A 7929-nucleotide genomic window follows, 5' to 3' on the forward strand; every position below is an offset into this window, starting at 1 on the left:
TGATGGTTAATCCCACTACTTGTTGGTAAAAGAGTAGCCCAAAAGTTGGCGGTGTGTGGTGATGACTAGCTGCCTTCTCCCTAGTCTTGCACTGCTAAATCAGGGACGGCTAGCGCAGATAGCCCTCGTGTAGCTTTGCGCGAAATTCAAACCAAACCAAACCAACCAACTTCTCTTTCATCGATGACTTCCTATGCTTTACCTTCACAATTTTGTACTGGACAACACCTATCCAGCTGTTTGGATTCTTGTCAAGTATTTATCACTATAAGTGAGACAGTTTGCGCTAAAGTGAATTCTAATAGACTTTTTCTAAGATCCCTGACAACTAATACGTCTTGTGGCTCCTCGTGAGATCCCTGACATCTAGCACGTCTCAATTCTCATTGAATATATGACTTCAATGTATAACTTGAGACACGTATATTGTGAAATCATATTTTAAGTTTGTGAATTCTTAATACTCTTTCTTGCAGTTCTATGTGAAAAATGTCTTTCTTCTGCAATCCTCGCTTTTTCCCCAGTGATAAATGGACCGATCTTCTAACATTCAAAGAAGCAGATGGATGGTGCGGCTTACAGTAATTATAGTACGTACTAAGACTACTGACGTAGCAGTTATGACATCAGTTATTAAGACTGATATATTACACACTACTACAAATAGCTTTATAATGTTGCCCACTCGGATGGCTTTTGTTCTGAAACTTTAAGATTCGTTTAGTGTCTTTGGTCAGACGTTCAAGAAGACACTTCAACGGTAGAGGGCGACTTCATTATTTTCATCTGTTTTAGTGTACGAGATTTAAATGAGTGTAGAAAAGAAAAACCCTCTGTCATATCCGTCAGAATATGAACAGGACATATTGGAGAACGTATTTCAGTGAAAAAAAAACCTTATTAATATGTATTTTTACGCTTTGCTATATTTTCAGGGTGTAGCAACCCGACTAAACAGATAGGTTAATTGTGCGATAGATTAATATCTTGTTCTTGCTTATGTTATAACTTAAGTTAAAGACACAATGATTAACAAAGCAGTCACTACTGTTTCTTTGAAGAAAAACACAAGATTGATTAATATCCATTGTTTATTAAACGAAAAAAAAAATACGACGAAAATAAACTGAAAATCGTGGAATATTTAAAACGATTGCTTAAAAAATGAACGTTTAAACAATGCTTATAACCCGACAGCAAGCTATGCAATAACGAATTATAAAACTTGTGAAATGAAGGTTAATTTGTAGTTACATTTTAGTGGCCCGGCATGGCCACGTGGTTAGGGCGCTCGACTCTGAGGATCGCGGGTTCGAATCCCCGTCCCACCAAATATGCTCGCCCTTTCAGCTGTGGGGCGTTATAATGTGACGGTCAATCCCACTATTCGTTGGTAAAAGAGTAGCCTAAGAGTTGGCGGTGGGTGGTGACGACTTGCTGCCTTCCCTCTAGTCTTACATTGCTAAATTAGGGACGGCTAGCGCAGATAGCCCTCGTGTAGCTTTGCGAGTAATTCAAACAATCACCTACATTTTAGTACAAATCAATTAAATATGTTTTTCGTAAAGGCGCATTTAAAAACATATATTATAAAAAACGAAAAGTAAATAATTTTTTTCTCCCTTAATTACAGAAACGTTTCTATAGTAGACCGACCAAACCATTATACACACATCTATAACCAGCCTGTTTTATAACAGTTGAAGTAATCTTTAGAAGATTCTTGAAATACGAAACTAAACTTTGAAATTTGATTAAAGCCCCTTGTTTCTTATATTTATATAAAAAAAAGGATAATTTTTTGAGCTGTTAAGTTAATTGCTTGTTTGTTTGCAATTAAGCACAAAGCTACACAATGGGCTATCTGTGCTCTGCCCACCACGGGTATCGAAACCCGGATTCTAGCATCGTAATTCCGCAGACATACCGCTGTGCCACTGGGGGGCGTTAACTTAATTCTAAAATAAATAAATAAGCATATTTTATACACGTTTTGAAACTGTTTAAATGTCAATGTGACAACGGTTACGTGGTTTTCTCAGGAGAATGTTTAGGTTACTGAATTAACGCTGAAAATAAAAACTAAAATTTTTAACTTATACTGCACATAGTATTAAAGACCCCCCCCCCCAGTGGCACAACGGTATGTCTGCGGACTTACAACGTTAGAATCCGGGTTTCGATACTCGTGGTGGGCAGAGAACAGATAGCCCATTGTGTAGCTTTGTGCTTAATTACAAACAAACAAACAAACTAGTATTAAAGAATTAAAGAGACAAATTACAACTTACTAGGACTACATATAACGATATACCAAACATTTTCTTGAAGTTAATTTCAGCTTAAACGTTTTAAATGTATTTACGTTCTAAACAAACTCAAAACTAAACTCTCAGTTGTCCTTGATCCAACTAAACTGCGCGTGCAATATTAACGGACTTTGAGTTCTATACTTGCTTATCTCGCTCTCCAAAAAATTACCATTCACGATGTGGACATATTAAAATCACTCCGAGGAAGAAGTGTTTATATTTTCAGTCACGACGTTGTTACCAGGTCACTCATTTTTCTAAGGGAAATTCAACAAAGCGAAAATAACAAGTGGACGTTCGCTGGAATCTCGGATGAAGGTGAGTGTACTATAACGATAAAAAAAAACAAACAAACGGAGTAGTGATCATCAGAGATTTTGCGCTACAATGGAAAGTGTTAGCTAAGAAAGTTTCCAAAAACTTTAAACCAAAAACTTTGCCAATAACAGGGTGTTCTTCGACTCACTTTTTTTTAGAGTGTTTCTAACTTTCACACGACGAAGCTCCAACATGACTAGGAACTATCTTCTGGGGCTCATTTAATACGTTATTTAGAAGAAATCTTTACAATATCACTTATTTGTACATATACATGCTAAAACCTTCTGGTGCAAATTCAATGGGCTTCTACGCAAATGAATTTATTAAAACGATTTGTAAAAGTAGGCTCTCCCAAGTACGATTGGAAGGCTTGGCTTTAGGACTGTTTTACGGGGAAGTTGGAGCGTCAGGATTTTGAAGTAAATCGCCACTCTTAGTCATTATGGAAACTATAGTGCAAATCAACAATAGACAGTGCTAATATAATGAGAAAAGTTGTCGAATCGTTACAGAAACAAAAGATATTAGTTACATTTAATAATTGTTTTTGCTAACCATGTTCTACAAAGAACTGCCTGAACTGTGAACATATAAAAGAACAATTTAAGATTCTGCCCAAAATATAAGAGCTTTCATCTTTGTTATAGACAGGTTCACTGATTAGGCCTACCTTACAAATAAGGGTTTTTTTTTAATAGCGCGCAAAGCTACACGAGGCCTAGCTGCGCTAGCCGTCCATAATTAAGCAGTGTAAGACTTGAGGGAAGACAGCTAGTAATCACAACCCACCGCCAACTCTTGGGCTACTTTTTTACCAACGAATAGTGGGATTGTCCGGCATATTATAACGCCCTCACGGCTGAAAGAGCGAGCATGTTTGGTGGGACGAGGATTCGAACCCGCGACCCTCAGATTGCGAGTTCAGCCCATCACCATCAGGCCATGACAGGCCTACAAATAAGGATAGCAGTTGCAAATAACAGGATGAACAGCAGAAAATATAACTAGGAATTTTTGACCTGACTGATTTGAAGAATATAGGCTGGATATACTGAAAAAGATGTAAATATCAATCTCTATTTAGCAAACACAACTGAAGAATGTACACGGAGTTGGAAAGGGCTTCTCTAGATAGAAGAAATAGAGCCGTGTAATTCAGAAGACCAGAAGAAAACTCTGACTCTAGAATGAAAGAATTTACCGATATAAACTTGGACGAATATGGTCACCTCTGAGACTTGTGTATCTCAGAGACCAGAAGAAAACACTGATTCTAGAATGAAAGAATTAACCGATATAAACTTGGACGAATATGGTCACCTCTGAGACTTGTGTATCTCAGAGACCAGAAGAAAACACTGACTTTAGAATGAAAGAATTAACCGATATAAAATTGGACGAATATGGTCAGTTCTGAGACTTGTGTATCTCAGAGACCAGAAGAAAACACTGACTTTAGAATGAAAGAATTAACCGATATAAACTTGGACGAATATGGTCAGTTCTGAGACTTGTGTATCTCAGAGACCAGAAGAAAACACTGACTCTAGAATGAAAGAATTAACCGATATAAACTTGGACGAATATGGTCAGTTCTGAGACTTGTGTATCTCAGAGACCAGAAGAAAACACTGACTCTACATTTACCTCCAACTCTTGAGGAAAGGAGGGTAGTCAATAACATTTACCTCCAACTATAGCTCAAGAGTTGGCGGTGGGTAGTGGTGACTAGTTGCCGTTTACCTTTCATTGTGCCAAAAACTGTCGGTTTTTGTTTTCTACTCGATATATAGTGCCAAACTGTGCCTGAAAATAAATTATTTTCTTAGAGTATTTGAAGTTATGGTTTATACAGTCTCTAAAATCTGATGAGCTGTGAATTCGGCGAAACTAGTCTGTTGCAGCGGATTTGTGAACCAAAGAATAAATTATTTTCTTCACTTGAATTCACGTTTTGGTGATGAAAATAAATTAACAAATAAATTAAGCTATCAAGTGTTTCTTCTATATGATATATATATATATACATAGTCACCAAACTTAGTTGAAATATTCTATACAATAATCATACTAGTTTCCACTAAAATCCACTAGTTTCTTTGCTGCTTATATATAACTTCAAAGTTCCGAAACTAACCGTATTTAGATATTACTCTAATGAGCGCAATTTTAAGTAACCAATAGGAATTTGAAGCAGCTTCGTTGCTTCGCCCCCCCCCCCAGTGGAACAGCGGTATGTCTGCGGAATTACAACGCTAGAATCCGAGTTTCGATACCCGCGATGGGCAGAGCACAGATAGCCCATTGTGTAGCTTTGTGCATAACTTAAAACAATCAGTCGTTGCTTCGCTATCCGAAGACACAACTTCTATTTTTGCTCACAACTTTCTTAGTTAACAAAAAGGAACTTGGCGACATCACACATAAGTTGGTCTATGGTTATTGATATTTACTGTCTTCTTTCACCCAGGAAATAATTTTGTTGACCCATGTGGTGGTAAAGATTTATCTAATATTGTTCCTTACATTGGCAGAATTAAATAATCGTATTATTTATTGTTTATTTGAAGATTTTCTAAGCGGTTCAATGACGTTCTTCAGTTTGGTTTGGTTGTAAAGCGCAAAGCTAAACAATGGGCTATCTCTTTTAAATACAGGTATCGAAACCCGATTTTTATCGTCATAAGCCAACAGACTTACCGCAGAGCCACTGGTGAACCTGTTCTTCAGAATAATAATAATAATGCCGGTCACGTGGCTCGTCGTTGAGATTTCAAAATGAGCAAAGAAACGAGAGAGTTACATCAGCATGTAACCTAAGGATACGTATAACCACTAGCTGGAACATAGAGAGGAAGCATTTGGGACATAAAACGAAATTGTACTAGTTAAGGCTAGAGACTTATATGTTTCTGAATGTACTTGCTATTTTACATACGACACACTAAGCGATAATCATGCTTCATCGATTAACATGTCCGTTGACATTCTCAACTCAGCGTTGAACTTTCTTATTCATCAAAGAAATTGAGAAACTAAAAAAAAAAAAATATTTATTTATTTATTTAAATTGCGAATTGCTAAAAAAAAGGGACAAACATCGAAACTCTGCTGCTTAAAATACGGATACAAAAATACACAGAATTTTAGAAAAGAAAAAATACACGAATCTTTATTTTTTTAACCAAAATCATTTAAAATAATACTTACGAAACATTTATTTTTTTAAGCGTGACGTATGAATAACACTAGCATTACCAGAGAATTTATAATAGTGAAAATACCGTTTTTTATATTACGAACAGAAATGTCATTAAGTTGTTTGTGACGAACTCAACAAATGTCTTCACGTTTTATCCAGTTCTGCCCCACAATTAAAAAAATTAGACATATATATATATTCAACGTTTTGGGGATGTTTATCTGTGTAATATAGGGTTAAGCGTGACTCGACGTTAGGGTTAAGGACTGTGGGTATGGAGGTTCCATTGTTCGCGTCCACTTACGCAAAAAGCAAACAATAAATCTAATTTCGTACTTTGGAGCCATGGGTGTGTCAAAAAAATGACTGTCACATACCACTACTCGGTCAAATAAGATTAGCCTTAGAGCTGGCTGTGGGTTCTGTTTACTAGTTACCCTCCCATTTGTTTATCAGTTCAAAATTAGGGACGGCTAGTGTAGACAGCCCTTGAATAGCTATGCGTAAATATCCGAAAACAAAAAACATTTATCTGTAATCTATGCAAAAAAAAAATTCAATTAATCTAATGAGAAGTATCCTTTATTATTAACCCTTTAGCTGCTGTTTAAACTGAAAACGGGTTTGATGTATGAATACATATATACAACATGCAACCTATCTCATACATTAATTTGAATATTTTGAAAGAAAGACCAATTTTTAAATGCAAAATAAATATCAATAAACATATCATAGTACTACACGTTATATTTGTCCCCCAATGGCTCAGCGGTAAGTCTAAAGGCTTATAACGCTAAAAACCGTATTTCGATACCCGTTGCGGGCACAACACAGATAGCTCATTGTGTAGCTTTGTGCTTAACTACAAATTATTGTACTTAAGCACCATGCTTAATGTATGTTTGAATCAAAGTGAATGTAGAGGCATCATTCGTGTAAATATTGGTATCAGTATCACGCGTCCATTTAGAAAACTAGACTGTGACACTTGCATAGTCATGATATTTATGCTAGGTATTCATTAAATATATATCTGACCTTATCGCATAAGGGGGCCTTTCAGGTTAAAAATTATACGAAACTTTACCAACTATTAAATATCTGCGGGTCTCGGGGTCGAAACCTGTCACTGAACATGCTAATCATTTCATTATAACAGCTGAAACTTTGAACATGCTTGGTGATGGGTTTCTAATCTGCCACCACAGAATGCAAGTCGAGCGCTCTAACCATCAGGACATTTTAGGTTTTCATAAGTAAGTTTTATTATAGAATTGTTTTGTGTCCCCTAGTGGCTCAGAAGTAAATCTGCAAGTTTACACAAAACTAAAATTCGGGTTTCGATACCCGTGGTGGGAAGAGCACAGATGGTTCATTGTGTAGCTTTGTGCCTAAGAACAAAACAAACCAAACCAAACCAGAGTGTTTTGCATTGTTAGCTTAGTATTTGAACTTAGGACTAATCTAAGTCTCCTAAGTTGGCCGATCCTCATGAGTATTTGAACTTAAGACTAATCTAAGTCTCCTAAGTTGGCCGATCCTCATGAGTATTTGAACTTAGGACTAATCTAAGTCTCCTAAGTTGGCCGATACTCATGAGTATTTAAACTTAGAACTAATCTAAGTCTCCTAAGTTGGCCGAACCTCATGACTATTTAAACTTAGGACTAATCTAAGTCTCCTAAGTTGGCCGATCCTCATGAGTATTTAAACTTAGGACTAATCTAAGTCTCCTAAGTTGGCCGATCCTCATGACTATTTGAACTTAGGACTAATCTAAGTCTCCTAAGTTGGCCGATCCTCATGAGTATTTGAACTTAGGACTAATCTAAGTCTTCTAAGTTGGCCGATCCTCATGAGTATTTGAACTTGGGAACTAATCTAAGTCTCCTAAGTTGGCCGAATCTCATGACTATTTGAACTTAGGACTAATCTAAGTCTCCTAAGTTGGCCGAAATCTCATGAGTATTTGAACTTAGGACTAATCTAAGTCTCCTAAGTTAGCCGAACCTTCATGACTATTTTAACTTAGAACTCGAATTTATAACCACCATATTCATCTTTAGCCTTACCTGGTAAAACTACTCCACG

The 7929-nt window shown here is 36.5% G+C and overlaps 1 protein-coding gene across 1 annotated transcript in view; it reads left to right on the forward strand.

Moving 5' to 3' along the window:
• Positions 1 to 2551: 2551 nt before the first annotated feature.
• Positions 2552 to 7929, forward strand: part of LOC111088101 (alpha-N-acetylgalactosaminide alpha-2,6-sialyltransferase 6-like) — a 22660-nt gene continuing 17282 nt past the window's right edge. The window contains exon 1 of the mRNA XM_022397079.1: positions 2552 to 2630. The gene's annotated coding sequence lies outside the window, so the exon portion shown is untranslated. The remainder of the gene's footprint in view (positions 2631 to 7929) is intronic.

Source organism: Limulus polyphemus, unplaced genomic scaffold, assembly GCF_000517525.1.
Source record: "Limulus polyphemus unplaced genomic scaffold, Limulus_polyphemus-2.1.2 Scaffold3129, whole genome shotgun sequence".
In the NCBI taxonomy this organism is placed as follows: Eukaryota; Metazoa; Arthropoda; class Merostomata; order Xiphosura; family Limulidae; genus Limulus; species Limulus polyphemus.